This window comes from Seriola dumerili, unplaced genomic scaffold (assembly GCF_002260705.1).
Source record: "Seriola dumerili isolate Sdu_G_001 unplaced genomic scaffold, Sdu_1.0 BDQW01000216.1, whole genome shotgun sequence".
NCBI classification, from domain to species: domain Eukaryota; kingdom Metazoa; phylum Chordata; class Actinopteri; order Carangiformes; family Carangidae; genus Seriola; species Seriola dumerili.
Genome location: NW_019174471.1, coordinates 3,348,962 through 3,369,292, shown reverse-complemented (window position 1 = coordinate 3,369,292; position 20,331 = coordinate 3,348,962). Strand labels below are relative to the sequence as shown.

At 41.7% G+C, this 20,331-nt stretch overlaps 1 protein-coding gene and 4 non-coding genes across 5 annotated transcripts in view; 3 read left to right on the top strand and 2 right to left on the bottom strand.

The window, feature by feature from the left end:
* Positions 1 to 20,331, top strand: part of LOC111228205 (partitioning defective 3 homolog) — a 368,887-nt gene that overhangs the window by 19,002 nt on the left and 329,554 nt on the right. The window lies entirely within an intron of this gene.
* trnaw-cca lies at positions 8,793 to 8,864 on the top strand. Its single transcript has one exon. It is a non-coding gene; the product is annotated as a tRNA-Trp (tRNA).
* Positions 9,266 to 9,337, top strand: trnaw-cca. The gene has a single exon. It is a non-coding gene; the product is annotated as a tRNA-Trp (tRNA).
* On the bottom strand, positions 12,384 to 12,455 carry trnaa-ugc. The gene has a single exon. It is a non-coding gene; the product is annotated as a tRNA-Ala (tRNA).
* trnaw-cca lies at positions 17,435 to 17,506 on the bottom strand. Its single transcript has one exon. It is a non-coding gene; the product is annotated as a tRNA-Trp (tRNA).

Below are 20,331 nucleotides of genomic sequence, written 5' to 3'. Positions count from 1 at the left end.
CTGTTGGAACACAGAGCACTGCTGTTTGACCTTGGCTATAGCTTCATTGTGCATGGACTAAATGAACCATAGCTCTTCATTGCTCTTCCACAAGGACAATCATGCAATCGCAGCCCAAGGCTACCAAGATCTCCAAGAGGGAAATGATTCAGAGATGACTCAGACTTTTTGTCATGTTGACTGAGATGTCTTTGATTGGAATTGACAGGTGCCCAGAGGAGCTATGGCGTAATGAATGGTTTGTTGTTTATCCCATGAACACCTATGGAAAGTCCCACAAAGAAATTATATCCCGCCGTGCATGCTTTGCTGTGAGGATGCTCACTCTTAAAGAGGTTAATATATCACTGCAGCCTGCTTTGATGCTTTAACAGATTAATAGTTAGAGTGATTTCATGTGGTTTGATTGATGATGTTTGGGCCTGTTGACTTTGTGATAGTCATCTATATAAATAAAATTAACTTGAGCAGTACAAACATCTCAAGGCATCAGGTACGCTTCTTCTCCCCTTTGGCAAATCCATTCAAATAATCTAATTATCTTGACTGTTCCTTATCATTTAAATGTATTATTGCTGGCATTCCCCTGCCTTTGTGCATGTAGTGTAAATAGGGCTGGGTGCTGATGTGCACTTCTAGTGTAAAAGATAACGGGTTGATGTTCAAAAAGATGCACCAGGTACGAGATTTTCTCTAAGCATTAGGGTAGACGGGGTTACTGCACATTTTCAACTTCATGTGAAATTATGGTTCTGCAAATGACACGTAAATTCAGCTCATCTGGTCTCGTTGGCCAACACAGAGATTTTGCCAGGAGAATTTCACTGATGAATATGTAAAGTTGTGGATTTATCTGTGCAGAGTAATTTCCTGCCCAGACATTTTTTCTGGTCACAGAACATGTTGTGGGATGATTAGTCTTTGCTTGGACCATGAAATGGGGTCATTCGGTACAGACTAAGGGAGTGCAGCTGAAAGACATGGGAACTATTTAGATGTGAAATCGCCGTCAGTCACAGTGCATTCATGTTTGTCTTGACTGTTCGGTGTGGTCAGGATTCATTAAAACATAGCTAACATTAAACTCATGTTGGGTAGAAAATGGACCACATAGTACCTGTGTAAATGTGCCTGAGAACCCTATGGAGGAAAATCAACCACTTGTTTTAGTATTTAAAAATCCTTCTTGTATGACTAAGGAGGTTTCTGTCGCACACTGACTCATAGTGTTCGGCCACTATATGTTATAACAACAGTGAGTAGTCAAAGTCAGCCTGCTGAGAATTTACTTGAGTACGATTTCCCCCTACCCAGAAACAATTGAGAGACACTTTAGGCTGACTTGAAGATGTCATGAGGAATCATGGATGGGTTATCCTGTTGCTTACAGTACATTGATAACAGATGGGTTTCTGCTCGTCAGTTTCCTGAGGCTGTGAGGATGCTGATTTGCCACTGACAGGCCAACCATCGCACACCCTATGATTAGGGATCAGTAATGCCTGAGGGAAGGAGACAGCCTCCAAATGGCATGTGCTTCCTGCAAACAGAGCATCACATCTCCAAACCGTCTGCCTAAAAGATGGCCACCAGAAATGGTAGCTGCTGATTGCGCAGCCTTTGGGTGAAGAAATGGAAATGCATCTTCTGTATTAGATTAAAATTGTAAATCTCTGTAGACTCGAGGGAGTGCTTTTTGTATTTGAATTATAGAAGAGAGATGTTTCTGAATGCTAAAAATGTCTAGTCTGGTTTTTTTTGCATCCTTGTTTTATGCATTTTCCTCTGTTTATCATAAGTGGTCCAGGCCTTCTGGGTATTGTAGTTATTCAGAGCTTTACAGCATTAACCAGTATTGGTTGTATTTGAAAGTTTATACTTGACAGTAACATTCAAAATGAATAAAACATGCAATGGAAGCAGTCACTTCACGTTAAGATGTACCTGGTTTTACCGAAGGTTTCAGTGGATTTTATCTGGGGTTACATCCATGAGGAAAGTGACTGGTACTGCAGGAGCCCAGTAGATCCTCTTTGCAGGAGGCTGAGTAGCAGTGGGTGTTAGGTATCTTAGATCACATTACACCATAGAGTAATGCACCTTACTGACAGAAAAGACCTCTGAGGTGTTTGTGCGTGCATATACTTGCATGCTAATGAATTCGAAGGCTTCTACAAAGTGATGTGTAAATAATCTCTATCTGTACAGTACATCTGTCAAACACTGCAACTTCCGTATAGATAAATGTTTGTTGTTTTGTGTTAATGCCGTCCAGGAGAGAGTGAACGGGTGTGTGTTTATGTGTGTTTGTGTGCATGTGCTTTCAGGTTTAGGTGAATGACCTGGTTGAGCCGGTTTCTTACTGTCAAGCTTCAACCCACAGTCTGCCAGCCACCTAGATTTCCCAGTAACCCTCCCCTTTGCAAATGACTGAGTGCTGTGAGGCACTCAAACTTTCATCACTTCTCTTCAGTCTGTTGCCCGCAGCATTCCCACGACAGAATCCAACCTTCAGTTCTCAGTTGATCCTGGCTGGAGGAGATAACCTTTCACCACGTATTGATCTTAATGGCTGTCATATCGGTTAACAAACCCCTGTGGAGTATGTGTTAGCAATCCTACATAAGCCATACTGCAATCACTAGCTTAGTTTCAGAAGCTTTTACATTTAAAGTAATGAGCTGTCGTGGTTGAAGTCCCTTGACCTTGGCGTGATTCAAACATACTGTTGCAACGTTCCTGCTTTGTCCAAGGCTGGATTAAAATGAAAAGCACATAGTTTTGTCCTCTGGAAAAAAACAGGTTCTCCAACAGGGAGGTGTTTGGTTTGTGCACTGGCCTGCAATTGATAGAAAAAACACACAGCTTTGTTCTGTGTCTGGCGGTGCATTTTAACTCCGAGGTAAACACCAGCCCCGCTTTACTCCTTCTGCTTTGAAGTGTCTGGATTAACCCAGCATTGTTTACAGTGGGTCTGCACCTCTTCATCTACACAAACAGACTGCATGGAACTCTGCTACCAGCAGTGGAAGCCTCTCTTATTCTTTCCACCACCACCCGGAGATGCGTATGGCCCCTGAAGTCAGGGGCAAAAAAAAAATGCATTTACTCTCTCCAGCGGCTCCTTTCTCACACCAAGCCTTCAACACTGGTGGTCCTTAAGGGAGATTGATAGGGCTCTCCTCCATCACTCACTGACTTTAATGAGAGCAGCCACAGTGAAAGTATTGGGCGGAGGGGGAGGCGGGGCCTTGAGCAGCGAGCGGGTTGTAGGCAGTCAAACTGATACAGCGCGTCTTATATCACCTTTCATCTCAGACTAAACCACAGCGAAGTTGGCCACTAGTTGACTGTCTGGCTCCTTCATTGACAAGCCTGTTGCATTTGATCATTACTGTTGCATTGTTGTGGGTTGGACTGCAGTGCGCTTACATCATGTTGTGGCACATCGTAGAAAGTCGGAGATATGAGCAAAAAAAAAAAAAACTGAATGTAGTTACAACACTGCTGTCACCATGGAGAACAGAGCTACAGAGGTGCAATTGATTGTACGTGTGGCGGCGTCCATGTTCTTCACCTTTGTAGATCTGAGCTGGGTTGAACTAATCCCATGGGTTATTTCCAGCGTGGCGGCACCCTGCCTTCATGCACAGCCAAAGAGAATTAGATGTATTGAGGTTGCTTTACAATGCAGTCTTGTTTCAAGCATCAGCAGTCTGTGTGTGTGCGGGCATGGGTGTGAAAATTTCAACTCTCCCTGGCATTAACTGTGTCCCTAATTCACTTGTCGATAAACACTGAGCTCATTAGATTTCACCTTGCAGCGTAGCCTCTGGTGCTCTTCTCTCAACATCTTTTCTATTCTCTCCCAACCTCCTTCCCCTCTCCTTACCTCCTGTTGTCTTCCCTCTTTTTCCCCACCCCTTTCTTTTCTTATCCTCCTTTCATACCCTCCCAACTCCCATGTCTTCTATATTTTGTTTTCTCTTTTCTTTCCTGCTTCCGTCTCTTTTCTTTTTCCTGTCTATATCTCCAAAAAAAATTTTTTTTCTTCTTGTGGTTCTTAGTCCAACTATTGAGAGGTGATCGCATGTTGAGAAGACATTTTGTCATGTGCAATACATTCCCAGGTTTTGAAGGTTGCAAGGTTAGTCCATTAGCAGACAGGAGAAAGTAGCAGAGAGAGTTGTGGTAGTAGCCTGGAGAAATGCAGCCTGGAGACATGACATACTCAATATTGTCCACTATTATACTTCTAAAACTTTATATTTTCCAGCTGCTGCTCCTGTGGAGAAAAGATCAACTCCATGTGAACATTCCACATGCAAACCCCCCTTTTTTTAGAGCACGCCTTGAATGGCACTGCTTCTCTCTTCACAGGCACTTCATTAGTTGTGGGTGGGTACCCTGAAAGTTAAATATAATGTTGTTATGCTTGGACTCATTTGCCATTAGAAGGGCAACATGGGAAAATCTGAACATTTACAAATCAGAGACACAAGGAGGATGCATTCTGTTTCTGAGCTTGGGGATTTCTCTCCTTCTCTTCCTGACACTTTAGTTTTGTTCATGCAGCAGGATGGATAGTGAGCGTAGTTATTGTCAACTTGGGGACAGTGATTTATGGGTATAAATTAGGCAAGTCTAAATAAATTTGTGTCTTAGTGTTGACTGCTTAAGTGTGTTAATGTGGTGCTAATGTTTAAAGCCATCTGCAGAGCTTTAAGTAACAAGGCCTGTTCTAACTGCAATGGCAGATGCAGATGTATGGACACAAAAAACAGTTTCATGCACAGGTGCAAATTTGCATGGAAACAGAAGAATGTAGGTATGTCTTGCATACTAGTAGAAACATGTAATAACCCCAGTTTTTTCAGGGAATGGGAGAATGGAGCATCAGTGTCCCCTCAGTCTGAATAATCTCAGACGTCAACAGTCTCACTTAACTTCAAAATCTCACCACTGTGTAGTTTCTACAACGCAAATTATTCCAGAATAATGACATTAATGCTGAGAGTCTATTATAGTGACACTATGCAAACAAACACATCTGCACACTTGTGTGAGCCAGGTGTCTTCGTCAGCCTTTGGCTTTGACTGCAGCTCGTCCTGCCAAGCTTCAAGACGTTGAGCAGAAAAGCAGTTGAGTTTAAGTGGCCATGTGTGTTCCTTCCTGCTCTCAGAGTTGACACAGGGGAAACAGCATGATACAGAAGCAGATTGCATTCATCTGGAATAAAAAAAAAAAGAAAAATCAGCTGCTTTTTTACATTAAAGAAATAATGTCTCATGAGTTTTGGGAAAAATATGTCATAACTGAGATAATTGTCCCATAACTCTTAATGCTCTCAATAAATCTGAGGAGACTTGATGGTGTGTGCTTGTCAAGCTGAATTTCCTAATATCTCGAACCAAGACTGAAGTAAAACGGGACTGAATTCAGCATCTGTGTGGCCCTCTATGTGAAGCACACATCATCTCCACCCCAGATTTACTGAGATCTTACACCAGAATTACAACATAATTATGAGATATTTGCTTGGATAGAACAAATCCAAACCACCTGCGAAATGTTTGCTGAATTTAAATGATTGTGTTACATGGGTTGATCCACAATGAATTTCTATAGAACCCTCTAGCTGGTAAGCCAGCAGCAGAAGACTGCATTCAGGCCAGGCATCATCCAGGTGCTAACATGTGGAGTAAGGCAGAGGAATGCTCAAGAAGAGTGTATGTGCTCAGCAAACCTTTGTCTGGACTGATGAAAGATTAAAACGCACTGCTTAATGTCTGCAAAGTACAGGGAAGCCTATTCATTATCTTACCACAGCAGTCAGCACTATAGTAGTGTCTACTGTAGTACAATAGTTTTACCACGACTGTGTGATGCACTTTACATAATCAGTGCTCAAGTAAAAATAAACACAGCCATGCACTTATAAAGATGGAAAACTGCCGAAACCCATCTCCATTTAAAGGGGCTATATATAGGTTTTTGCTATTGCTACGTAGCTAACGTTAGCATTAACAGCATCTTACCATTCTAGAAAAAACGTTGCAAGTTCAGCATCAAACATTCCTTTACTCACCAAGAGCTGTCTCCAGCGGCAGAATCTATCACATCCTTTCCTTAGTTAGCACGCTAGTTGCTAGCTGCTGAAGATGTAGCGCTGCTGAGAGGACATATTATAACCTCTAATATTGTAAATTCAACAATGGCCAAAGCTTTTGGTAAGTGACCATCATCAAGAAACCACGTTTGGCAGCAGAGAACCCCCTTTAAACGGGCAAATATGTTTTGTTTCAAAATAAAAATAAAGCTTGAACCGGTACATTAACATGATTAGAGACATTAGAGAGACATGATTATAACCATGCCATTATGTGGTGAAACTTCCTGGTGAAAGTCCCGGCCTGGATCTCAAATTCGTCTAGAAAACGTCATGCTGGCATCTAGATTTTAGAAGAGACGAGAATGGCAGCAGCTTGTTAATGAAGGTGCTGATAGATGAATATTCTGTCAAAACAACCATTGTAGAAATAAATTACAAAATGATAGAGAAATCTAAAAAAGTTTGTTTATGGTAGTTCAGTTTTACTTGGCTTAAGGCTCACTAAAAAACAGATTTTAAAACTCGGGTGTGGAGCTCTGCTCTCTGAAGGTGTTGCTCCATTGCACTGACCTCAACATGATTTGAACACAAAACAGCCTGTTGATCTGGAGTCAGATGCTACTGCACTGTCACAAAATCTTGACATATCACAGCATCTGTTTCTTCTGAAATTGTTTCATCCGTCAGTTTTGATGGAACAGCAGATAGATAGTATTGTTATCTCTGCCAGTGAAGTTTCAGTTCTGCCAGTGTGTATTTGATAGTGAGACACGAATTTGGCTGAACTCAAGGAGACCGATCACCCTCAGCCAAACTGTGATTACATATTAATGTTCAACCTGATCTGGGATCTCCACCTTCCTAGATGTCGTAGCTGTAGGTGTTTGTGTGCTGGAGGGTGCTGTATAGCAGAACTGTATTTACATATTTCTTAGAAATTAAATCCAGGAGTCAAAACAAATATAAAGTGTTACAGAAGGCAGCTTTTGCACAGTTTACCACTCATCGAGGTTTATGTTCGGAGGTCCTTCCAGTTTGAACCAGCAAGCTTTTGTCCATTTCACCAGGTTACCTTCAGTCACATTCGGCGTGTTAGGTCCTGGATAGTATGACAGCTTGTTGTGGTTAAGCTCTTCACCTGCGTCTCCCAGAGAGATTAGAATTTTCCATTGTTGTTTAAACGTAATACAATCTACAGATGTCAAATCATATACGATCGGAGTGTGATGCGAGCTGATTGGCTGCCCTTACTTTCTCTCTTCCTCTCTTTGTTTATTCTGTCCATCTAAACAATTAAGCACATCCTTTATCCTTGATTTTCTTCCCCTCTCTCTTTCTTGCTTTCACTCTTCAGTGTCCTCCTCCTTTCCTGCCTGTCTGCCTTTAACACCTAATTTTTATTGCCGTCTCTCTCTTTTAACCTACGTGGATGTTTCCCACTGATGTTGCTTCTCTTCAGGCTCACCATGCACAATGGTGTGACATTGATGTTGTACCTAAAGTTGGACTCAGTTGGCAGCGTATCAGATGTACTCAGCTGAAACTAGTGCAGTCTAATACAACAATAAATCCTCCTTCATGAAGGTTGCAAGGTTCAGTTTCTATCAAATAGTTTTATAGAGGTGTTGATTCAATTGTATGATGATTTTGGAGGATGTAGTTTCAGGTGTGGTTTACCTGTATTGCATTAAACATAGAGGTGGTCCTGTTATTTAGCCTGCATAGCCTTAAATCCTTTTGCTCAGTGCCCTGCATGTTTCTTCTTCCAGCAGTTGACAAACACACATGAACGGATCCAGATTCTCCACAGACGTATTATTGTAAATAGAACACTTACTTCCAGGCTTACTTTGAAATTTGATAGTCCTCATACACACAGTTCTTCTTCTTCCATTTTACTTTGTCAGTTCTTGTCCAAGCAGCTAATGGATATTGTGAGAGAGCAGAGCTCGGTTCGAGGAATGGCAAAACATAAACACAGTGTACCAGTGTACAATACACTGGGACCAACTCCTTATAAATACAAACACACATCTGGACTCTCTTTCTCCTTTTGCTCTTTCTCTAGACAGCTGTCTCTCCATTTGTTTACATCTCATGTATTTTTGAGTCCATCCCTTTACTCTAAGTCTCTGTGGCTCAGAGTTTCAGACGTCAGTGTTTGTGGGTTTTGGATGTTTGCCCCAGTCATCCTTTGGAAAGTGGCTTTCATCAGCTCTCTCTCTTCTCGCCCCTTCCCTTTTCTGTCCGTCTGTCAGGAGATATGGAGTTTCTGTTAAACTGGAAACTTCTCTATGCAGTTTATTGTGTTAAAATACATCAACTCAGGCTGTGTTTCCATTACATAAGTCAAAACCTTGTATCACCAAAAAAGCACATTTGTCATATAATCTGTTCAGTTTAGAAAATGCAGCATGATACTGCTACACAATCTCAGTTCAAACACATTGACATTGTTATATTCTTTTTGACGTACAGTATCCTGTTCGCCATCTTGACTTTTGCCTTGAGTGACTTTGGTTAACTTATGGCTTATGGAGAAAGAAACTACTTCCAGTTGTGGCTTTCACTGCACAACATTTCCACAGCGCTGCCTTTTGTCAGGTCACCATTAAGATCTGTTGCCGGACATGACCTTCCTGTCCGATGAGGAGGAGGATGACCATGTGCTCAGTACAGGACCTCGTGGCGCAACGGTAGCGCGTCTGACTCCAGATCAGAAGGTTGCGTGTTCAAATCACGTCGGGGTCAGAGTTTTAAGTTGCACCTTGTGGATACATCAGCAAGGTACTTGTCAGATAGAAAACACCAAAGCTCCTGATGGAATCTATACATTACTCAAATCAAGATAACCTTAGTCCCTTATCTCATCATTAACTTTAACCACATGTGTCAAGGGACAGATTCAGGATGCTGCAGATGGTGAATTGTAACACTAAAATGTTTCATAAGGTTAAACACCCGTCAGTCAATGTGCCATCCATCACTCTCAACCAAGCTGCCAATCAAGCACCAGCACATCATCCTTTTCCACGTGAACTGTGAGTAAAGTCAAAGCTTCAGTCGTTCCATTAAACACACAACTGATTTCACCTTAAGCGGTTTCTGCATATGATGAATCATTTCTCCGAATGTCATGTGACATAGGTGTCGACCTCGTGGCGCAACGGTAGCGCGTCTGACTCCAGATCAGAAGGTTGCGTGTTCAAATCACGTCGGGGTCAAAGCTTTTCAAGGCTTCTGTGTGCAGATACTAAAGATTAAAAAACGGTAAATATTAGGTGTTACCTTGAACACTGAGATGAGGCTGGCTCTGTGGAGCTATAAAGAGCCTTCCCCAACTGACATGCATAACTTGAGTCTGAGTTGACCTGATAAATGACTGTATGCTACCTTGAAATGCCTGTTAAAAACAAGCAGAATGACTGAATTACAATCTGAGAATGCGTAAACACTATGACCAATGGGTTAAATTTAGGCTTTCTGTGTACTCCAGGTTTCCACACGATATGTTTCATGCGTATCCCATTCTGTGTAAAGCCTGAAATGCAATTTTTATTTTAAATTCTCTAAATATATCAGTATTAATAATACTTACCATAATACTTGTGTTATATTTATAAGAAGTGGGGCGGTGGGTGTGGGTTGTGGGTTGTGGGTTGTGCTGCGATGGATAAAAATTTCCAAGGCCTCTTTTTTGGAAACCTGGTCTACACCTGCTGATGATTATCACGGCCAGACTCGTTTTGGTAGCGTATTTCTTTGGCTGGGTTGCATCAGTGTCCCGACATGTTGAACACAGAAAGTGGACACATGCGCTTCTTTTGCTGTTGAAAGGAGAAGGGCCTCTAACATACGATGTACCAGCTGTGTGTGAACGCGGTGTGAGGGAACTCTTTGGTGGGCACATGAGCTGGTTTGTGCGCCCTGCAGTCGTAGCACAGATGTGGGGAGCATGGTGCGCTGTGTCAACATGAGAGACCAAAGAGTTGCCACTCCCTTCTGCTGGCCTGTACACTCCTGGGATCTCGATGTCTGCTCTACATACACACACACACACACACACACACACACACGCACACACACACATGCGCGCACAGCAGAGTTCTGTCTAGATAAACTGATCCTCTTTTCTTGGGTGTGAAGTGTGAGGCGTGTGCTCTTGTGCTTCACGGTCACAGTCTGTTGCTTCTGCACAAACCATGACGAGCACACTCCTCAGTACAAATGGATTCTGTACGTCAGGGTTTCCGGACTTGTTCTGTGAGGTCATATTACATGGTCACCGACCTGAATTTCAACTATTTCCACTTAGTAGATGTTTTGCAGTATTAAGAAATGTGTGATGGAATACCTGAGCACATGTGGAATACCTGAGGCATAGGAGCTTATTGAAATACAGATCATATAAGTCAGAAGAGCATCTTTTCCTCTTGTATTTTACATATAGCAAAATCTGACACTCAACATCCTATTCTGTGTGTTCACCATCCACAGATACGACAGTTCAAGCTGCCCGTCATCTGTTTAACTTTCATGCATTTCCTGACTGACTGAAGTCTATTGTTGTCGCCGTAGCTGCTACTGTACGATTGAAATAGCAGTTTGACCATTCGTCAACGTGAACAATGACATTACGCTTCTCTTTAAACAATATGTAGCGCATAATGATGTTTGTTCCACATTTAGATCCCAGGGAACCTCCTCCCTCCTGCTCCTCCTCCACACACACCAACACGAATCCTAGAAAACACTCCGTGACCTCTCTGTGTTCCACATCTGCAGTCTGTGAAAGAGCTGTGTGTGCCGTGACATCTCCACTGCGGGTTGTCTGTTCGTGGTGATTCACCCTGCGCTCTGTGTTTCTCTTGGCTCATTTGGAGGCCCCATCTGGCAAGCATAACCTCTGTGCTTATGAAATAATAAACAAAAGTGTGCCGAAATTGTGCTGACTGCTGCCTCTATAAGTACACAAAGAGCCTTGCAGTGCTCAACCAGTTCAACTGAAGCAGCAGGCCTTAACATGCAGGGACTACTCTCATTTTCAGTGCCTTTTGCATCATTTTGTAGCCAATGTTGGACATTGTTCCAGTAGAAACTGGCAAGCTAAGTAGCATTTTCTTGAAATTACAGGGATTTATTCCATTGCTCGGTGGTTGTTGTGAATGTTCGTGAGGCTCTTTTGCATATGGAATGCTCTCAGTAACAATAACTTCAAAGTGGCTACTAAATAAGAACATGCATTCATTGTTCTCTTCTTTCAGTCATGATTTAGTTGTCTGTGCTCTCATATTGTTGCTTATTGGCACTGGCATGTCTGCACTTTTCACTGTCTCCCTTAGATTAAGACTAAACCCCGTGAGCATAGAAAGAAAATGACACACTGACAATGATAATGATGGATAATTGAAAATGCTCTGCACGACTCTTGTCACCTGCTCTTTACCTCTTATAACAATCTATGTCCTTCTAACTATAACACACAGATGTTTCACATCTGCACCAAATCTGACTATTCCTGTAGTCCCAGGCTGAGCAGATGGCCAGGATGGGACTACTCCCTCGGGGTCTGAGACTAACATGCCCTTTCAGTAACACGACACCTTCACCCTCTGCTCTGCTCTGCCGGTTGATTTCTACTGGTAAGTGTTTGAAACTGACAGATAGACTCTTCATTATGGAAACTGTCCCTTGCTTTCTCACATCCACACGAGATCAGAGGTCAGGGTCAACTAGAGAATTGTGTCCTGAGAACATAAGAGTTCTGTGTCCTGAGAACATATGCATAAAGTCAGTGCGCAAGCAGTAGTTTAAACTGACAAATAAGGTGACAGACTGAATTTTAAATGAAAATATTCATTTAAAAAGTCAGGGTTATATTCTGATAGAGTGCACAGTAACTAATGTTGTGAGCACCCAGCTCACAGTATGAGCTGTTAAAAATACCAAGATATACATGTGTGTATATATATATATATATATATATATACATACATATATATACAGTGAGAGAATTTTTGGTTCATATGGCCCAGCCCTGGTCAAACGTCTATGCTGCTTTTCTTGCCTTTGTAAAACTTCTATCCCTCAAGTCCTGCTTGTTAAGTCCAGGAGAAACTGTGTGTCTAATGTTTAAGTCTCAGTCAGTATACAACTGTGCACATTTCTTTTCCACAGCTGAAAACTGACCACTGTTGTCAGCAGGATTTGAACCTGCATAGGGAGACTACAACAGACTTCTTAGCTTCATTGTTTTCAACATAAAGATATTGGAGATGCCGGGGATTGAACCCGGGGCCTCATACATGCAAAGCATGCGCTCTACCACTGAGCTACATCCCCTGTATGTTCCACTGAGGTTTTGTCAGAACAGACCTTCAGTGGGGCTGCAGCAGTTAGAATTACAGTTTATCTCAAAGTCCTTGTGGGTGCATTATAGTGCATACAGACTGAGACATTTCATCAAGCTTATAGCAATCTAACCCTAACCCTCTAGCTTTAGCTTCATGGTTGCAGCTGCATTCCTGCTTTTCCTGCAAATACAATCACACACACTATTTTCCTCAATGCATCCCCAGTTTTCCAGATCATGCATGTTACTTTGCATGTCCCATATTCCCAAGACAGTAAATGTGTGCAAGGTGTGTTTGCATGTGTGTGTAAAGCCCCCTTGCTGTTGCTAATGACCAAGTGTCTCAGATGGGATGAAACTGGCTAGCTGCCTGAACAAGTTCCACATCCTGGGACTCTCTACAGATTTCTAATAAACACACTACTAAAAACGTGACTTTGGGGTGCGAGCCAACATGCTAGTTGTTGCTTAAGCAGCTGTTTACAGTTCTTGTTTTTTTTCTGTGACTTTTTTCTGTCAATTTGGCATAACTACAGGGATTTACCTTAAAGCCATGTATTAATTAACTCATGAAAATGGTGTCTGTCCACTTATGAGGCTATAAGGTCCCCAAGCTGGAAAACATAATTTTTAAAGAACTTGCTTAAAAAAATCTTTTAACTGATGTAACTTCTCAGACTTTCTGTCACACAACAACACACTGCTGTATTTTTCTTTACGTCTGTCATGCCTCGTAATCACTGGCACATCCTGTCTGAAGTTTTACTCTCTAATTGGCTTAACGATGTATCATTATGAAAGTGCTCAATGAGATCCTCCTGTGATAATGTCCGTTTTAATTTGTTAGAGAAACCTTCATCGCAGCAGCGGTTCCAACTCATGCTGAGCCATGAGGCAGCATGTCTGGCCGGTGTGGACGCACACACACACACACGCGCTACGACCTGCTTTTTTATCCACACCAGATGCTTTGCTTTCCACATTGTGCTTATCACAAGGGGTGATATGTGGAGTTGTAGTCCTGGAGAAACAAGGTTTAGGGACTACAAATCCTCTACTCAAGCAGATCATGCAGCAGGGGAGATGACTTCAGGGGTTTATCCAAGCATACAGCTCATCCCCAATCAGAAAGCTTGGGAAATCAGGTGTCATTAGTCTAAAGAATGCCTATACCTCTTACTTATAGTGACAGTAGATTATTTTCTCTGGCTCTCTGCCTTCCTTCCCTCCACTCAGCTACAGTATGATACTCCAGAGAACTGACAGTTGTCTCTGCTCTGGCTCAGTGTGTGTAGGTGTGGCAGATATTTAGAGGGCCTTGAGGTCGAGAGGCTGCAGGACTGGCCTCTGTGTTTGACAGCCTGGCCTGAAATACCAGCTTGATCCCTTGCTAACCTCTCTGGCACCAGCACTGCCACTGTGCTGTAGTGTACAGGGTGGGGAGATGTAAACTGTTGGCCAAAAGAAATACACATATATCTTTGGATCCTTCATGCCTGAACTACAAACACGTCTTACAAAGCCATTAATCTAGTAGTTGACTCTTTCTTAATACAAGGGAGGATTTTCTCCAGTTACATGGGAACTTTTGCTTGTTTCCACTTGAAGAATTAGCTGGGAAGAAAGATTCATTTACAAACGTGGTTGTTTTGGAGTTTTCTGAGAAGTTTTCTCAGTCTAAATGTGAGATGTTGGTCAGTAAATGAAGCACTAACAGTGAGGGAACAACAACATTTTAGATTTTGTGAGTTTGTAGTCGGCCCATTTTTGACAACAGCCAGCCAATAGTGTAACCACTGCTGAGGTAGGCTGATAAAAACTGTCCTGAACTCTCACTTTATATTTATACAACAACATGGCTAAAACTGTATTGAATCCGGTGCAACTGTGGGCTGTGAACTGATATGAAGTTTCAGTTTAGCTCATTGTGCTCTATCGTTCAATAAAATGCTTGATATATATGCGATTTATCTTCAGTTAAAGTCAGATAGTTTGCTATATATGATCTGTCCATTCTGAAACAAGCATTAATACATGAGGCTTATTTCAACAAGTTTGACAGAAATTGAGGAAAAATGTGGGTCATTATTTAACTTATTGTGAAGACACTGATTATACTCAACTAACTACTGTGTGTAAGTCATACATCACCACAATATGTACTGAATCTCTCAGTAGGGCAGAAAGTACACCATAAATATTTTTAAGTTCATTCAACTGAGAAACTAAGTTCCCCTGCTGGCTTAGAAATGTGAGTTAACTGAATTGAGGTTAAATAGTTAGTTAAACATAATTACAATTTCAAAAATGTAAAACCAACTGTGTTAAGTTCAATGAACTTAAGAAATTAAGTTGAATCAACTGCTCTAATGTGTCATGATGTTAAATTATAACTACTATATGGGTATAGGGACTGAATTCAATACTAACCTTCATCACGGGTGCCATGTTTCTATCATGTATGTTTTACAAAGTACAAAAAATAAGAGTTTCTGGAGAGTTTTAACTCTCAAATAATGCATGATGGGAAGTCTAATATGAACTATCAGCAGTTCATTCATTCAACTCATCATTTCAAATCAAAGGACCTCAAGAACTCAACAACTCATGTTTATAAGTTCTAAAATCTGAAAACTTAACTTAAAGTTAATGAGAAAGTTGATTCCACTAACTTCATGTATGGTGTTTTACTGTGTAATATATTGATATTCAATATATAGATTTGGGTTAACATTGGGTTGTGATTATAAAGTTGATTGGCTTTGGGTATAAACTGTGTCAGTGGGGTAGTGATGCAACAAATAGCCATGGAAAACATTTTTACATAACATTACATTGCTTTTTTTGTGGGTAGCCATCCCCTCTCTCTCTTTCATTCTTGCTCTCAGGGTTTTATCTCAAAAACAACGTTGTAAAGTTAAATACAGGTTTGGGGGCTGCTCACTGACACTGTTTGCAGCTCGTTACACTGCAATATGTGAAAATCTTTTGAACTTAATTACACTTACTTCAACTTTCTCTGCGTCATGCTGTGTACCATTGATGTGCTCCTGTGCATGTGCTACATGCAGTAGGCCTCCAGTTTGTGCAGAGCTGCATGTGCTGTGTGTGTGTGTGTGTGTGTGTGTGTGTGTGTGTGTATGTAGGTGTCATATTTCTGTCAGTGTTATGCTCCGCAGGCTATGCTGGTTTTGGGCAGGCAGGGCATCAATAATGCACCTACACACAGACAGACTCTGTACATAGCCCACAATATGGGGCTGCAGTGCTCTACTAGGAAGCAGCTGTTATGCCCCAGAGGTCATTTCGTCTTTAGTGAGCTAAAACAAAGCAGAGGAACTAAACTAAACTGAAAAATCCACTACTGTGTCCCACAGACAAGAGTTTGTCTCACCCCCAATGTATGATGTCAACCAGCAAACGTGTCTGTTGGGTCGATTAATATGGAGTCGGCCCCACCTCCCACCCCCCGGAGCTCCTGCTCAAATCTATTTGTCTGCACTCAGTCTGTTGCTGCACAAATGTCTTGTGCTTCAGTCTGAATCCTTCTCCTCGCACTTAGGCTGCTTCTGTGTGCAAATATAAACCTTTATGTTTTTGTATTTAACACACGCATAAGTTAGTTGAATACAGTACATGAGACCTGGCAGCAGTAGTGGCAGTAGCCTGCTACTGTCCTACAGTTTCTGTTTTGCATTTGTTTTACTTTTTCCTGATAGCAAAGGTGAACACTTGGGCCAAGATACGGGGTGAGGGGTGTGTGTGTGTGTGTGTGTGTGTGTGTGTGTGTGTGTGTGTGTGTGTGTGTGTGTGTGTGTGTGGTCTGCGTGCGTGCAATGCATGCGTGTGTGTGTTTGTGTCTGTGTATAGAATGGCAGACCGCATCTGTGACACCAGTGTTTATGACTCACAGAGGAGAAAATACACTCTGTAAATCACAGCCGTTATTGTGGTGTGGAGCGCAATAAGTGGGAGGTTGAGAGGTTGAACTACTGGGTTGAACTGATGATTCACAGGGAGGTCTGTGCTCCCAGAGGTCTGAGGTCAGAGGTCGCAGCCTAATGGTGGTGTCTAAGCTCTGTGCTCAGGCAGTGAAACTCTGGACATTTTGCAGTCCTCTCTAATGACTTTTTGAGATTTTGGTATTTATCTGTTCATTTTCACACTCCTGATCGTTTCATCACTTAAAGGATATACCCATTCCCATGTAGACAACCCAATAAAAGTAAAATATGAAAAGCCACAATAACATATACACTTACATTCATCTCTCATCCTCTAAAATAACATCTCTTTCCTGTGTTGAATTCAACCTATGGAAAATATTTATTTTAGTTAGGTAATTAGGTGTTTAAGCAATTAGGTAATCTTTAGGAAATTAGTTCTAAGTACTGAATGAAATTATATCAGGAGTCTGGTATGAATTGAAAATGAACAGATCATATCATCACATCACTTTTCGAATTCTCAACTCAAACTTGTTTATAGGTATTTTAATATGTAAAATATGCAGTTCATTTCTATGGACACATGTTTTCAGGACTGACTGTGGAACTGATTACATCGCACTTCAAGGGCGCCTTTAAAACAGTGATAAGATAATGAACACAGTCTTGGTCACATTATCACATTTCTCCCACTTTCTCAGTTTACAGAGCAGAGCTCGTTGATGCCATCTTTAGAAGATAACAGACATGGTCACATATCACTGTTGCTGCTTGTAGTTTGTTATCTATCCTTATGGAATCATCTCCAAACCATTGACATTCCTAAACGTTGACTAATGACAAACACGTCCGTGTGTTATCTTCGCTGAAACCCACAAGTGTGACTGGCATCTCGCTTTTGCTTTCATTAATTTGTGCGTCATACCAAGGTATTCCACTTTCTGAGTGTATTTCTCTGACTAACCGGGACTGATACTGAATTCATAGCTGCACTGAGGTTAATTGGTATTGTTAAAAGTGCTTGACCCCGACGTGATTTGAACACGCAACCTTCTGATCTGGAGTCAGACGCGCTACCGTTGCGCCACGAGGTCCTGCTGCAGTGCTGGAAATTTGAGAGGTCCATCCAGCCACTGACAGTACCCCCGTGGGAATAGCAGCACTTGCAGGAGCTAATGCAGCAGTTGTAAAACACACACAGGCACATGTTCTCTCTTTCTCACACACACACACACACACACACACTTTTTCCCTCCCTGCTCACTCCCCCCCGGTTTCCTCCAGGGCACCAGTCTTTGTGTGGTCTTTGACAGGAGAACAGGCAACCCGCTCTGGCACAAAGACACAGATAATGGGGTGAAGAGAGCTATTGTCTGCGCTTATGTCACAAGTGTGAGTGTGTGTCTGTTTGTGTGACACAGAGAACAACTACCTCTGTTTCCTCTTACCTTCTACACGGGATCAGATAAGCGGATACCTGATCAGACTAGGGTGTTAGTGTGTCACTCGCTCAGTGTATGAATGAATGAGTAAAGCTCACATGTGACTAAACGGGTCACTGGGGCAGGAGCTAAAAAAGCAGAAGATAATAGTCTCTGGCACACCCTGGATATTTGCTCATATCTGCTGTGCTGAATACAAAAGTTTTAACCTGTAGATTATTGCAGTGGCAACATAGCAGGGAGTATTGTGTGAATGCATGTGAAGGTCCTTTCTCCAATGTTTTAAATATTTCTTTGTTACATTTTGCTTTACATGTAACCATATCTCTCATTTACATACTGTACTCTCTTTGAGGGCCGCTGCACCGTTTGCTACACTTTTATCTCATTAAAGTGAAACCAAACATGCTGTACATTCCTGTGCTGTTGGTTTTGGCAGTGCAACATGAAGAGAATTCATGCTACTCCCCTTACATGTGCACTTTATAGTGAACTGCGGCTCTGTTTTCATGGGCTCATGACTGTAGTGACAATAACTAAAAGCCTGAAGACACATTTGTTATTTGATGGCATTACTGTAATGTGACAGGGATTTTAGTGTAGTGATGCTTGATTATAAAGTTCTCAACTACTTGCAGTATGCTGTCGTACCTGTGAACTGTCAGATTTTATGTTTTAATGTCTTAGCTGACATCTCTTGTGATAATTTGATTGTGACATGGAAATCCCATTAACTATCATACTGTGTGCATTGTAATCTTAGTTCCATGATAAAATACTATAGTACTATGGAAGGCTTCATTGTGTGGCTTTCCAACCTTTCAAACATTTTCTCCCTGACCTGATGAAGTTGCTCCAAGTTCAGCAGAGGGACGAAAGGTTACACTATCCAACACAGGTTGCACTGGTTTCTTCAAGTTTTCTGTTATCCTTCTTCCTACAAGATGACTTGCAGGAATGTGGACAGATGTATGTTGTTCTCACATTTTACTTGTCATCCAACCTCAGACATACCTGTCTATCAAAGCGCTGTAAGACAATTGCTCTCATCAGATCTGTTTTCTTCCTCTGGGGTTTGAACCTTTGTTGATGGAATAACACAGTGCTGGCTCACTCTCAGTATCTTTATGGACTGGGATACTCCCAGGACTTGAATAGTGATGAAGTGTTAACGCTATCTTTTCAAACTAGACTAAACATGACCTTAAGCCTGACACAGTTTCAATGTGTCAAATTGAATCAAAGCTGAATATTCAGTCTGTCTGTGGAAGGGCTTTACATGATGAGAGTAGCAATATCTTATTGGATGCTTGGAAATAATATTATACTGCTCCCATTTGGGAAATTGCTGAAGACACCTCAGAGAAGTGCTCTGCTCAAAGACCTGTCATCAGGTTTTGTGCATGAAACCATGTATTGAAAAACAAAATCTGTAGTTGTAGAGAAAAGCAAATCCAAAGTTAGGGAGTCAGAGAGCTACATGTGCATGAACTCTTGTGTAACATTCTTTTTTAGAGCTGATGGAAACAAAATGAGCCGAGGTTGACTGCTGTCCTCCTTATCTACTGTTATTGTACACTACAGTAATACAAATGACTCTATCTGTATGCACTATTCAGTCCTGATTAAGCCCATATGTGTTGATGTGATGATATAGGGATGGGAATCGAGAATCCAGTTGAGAACCGGTTCCGAATTGTCGGAACCATCGGAACCGGATGCCCCCTTACTTTATCAGTTCCTTTTATCGACACCTGCATGTTTCTGAGAGGCGGGCAGGTCTATATGCTCACTATGTAAGTTGCGTAGGCCTCCGCTAATTACGGAAGGGCCCCGAATTTCCCTCGTGTTAAAGCGGGTGTCAGTGTTTACAACTTTGATGTGATGATGAAGTGGAACTATCATTTCGTTCACAGAAGAAGCGAAAAAAGAATCGTGCAAGTGAATTGCGGGAGCAGTAATCAGGTAAACTTGTTCTCTTCAAGTTTGGTGTCAGCAAATCACAGTGAGGTAACGTTAAGGTGCTAACTTACAGTGCATGTCTCTTGGTCTGTCTATGGCTTGCTAACCAGCCACTTCCGGATCTGTTGTGTTGCCTGGCAAAAGTTAGGGATAAATACAAATAGTTATCGTGTTTGTTAAACGCCAACAGGCAACAGTGTTTATAAACTGCAGCTCAGAAAAGATAAGCGCGTCGCGGTGCACGCGCAAATTAAACTCGTGCATACCAGTTGCAAACTCCATGGCGACCAGTCCAGACAATACATGGCCTACATCATTTTCAAACAAAACAATGATTAAATAGTCTCTCAGTCAAGGTTAGTTACAAATCTGGACGAATGCAAGATGGTTTGACATTGACTATTGTTTATATATTGAATTTAAAATGTTGACTAGCTGAACATACTGGGCAATATGACGGCACAATTCTCAGTAAATAATAACCATCATATATTCAGCCAAGCCTTAGTATGAAT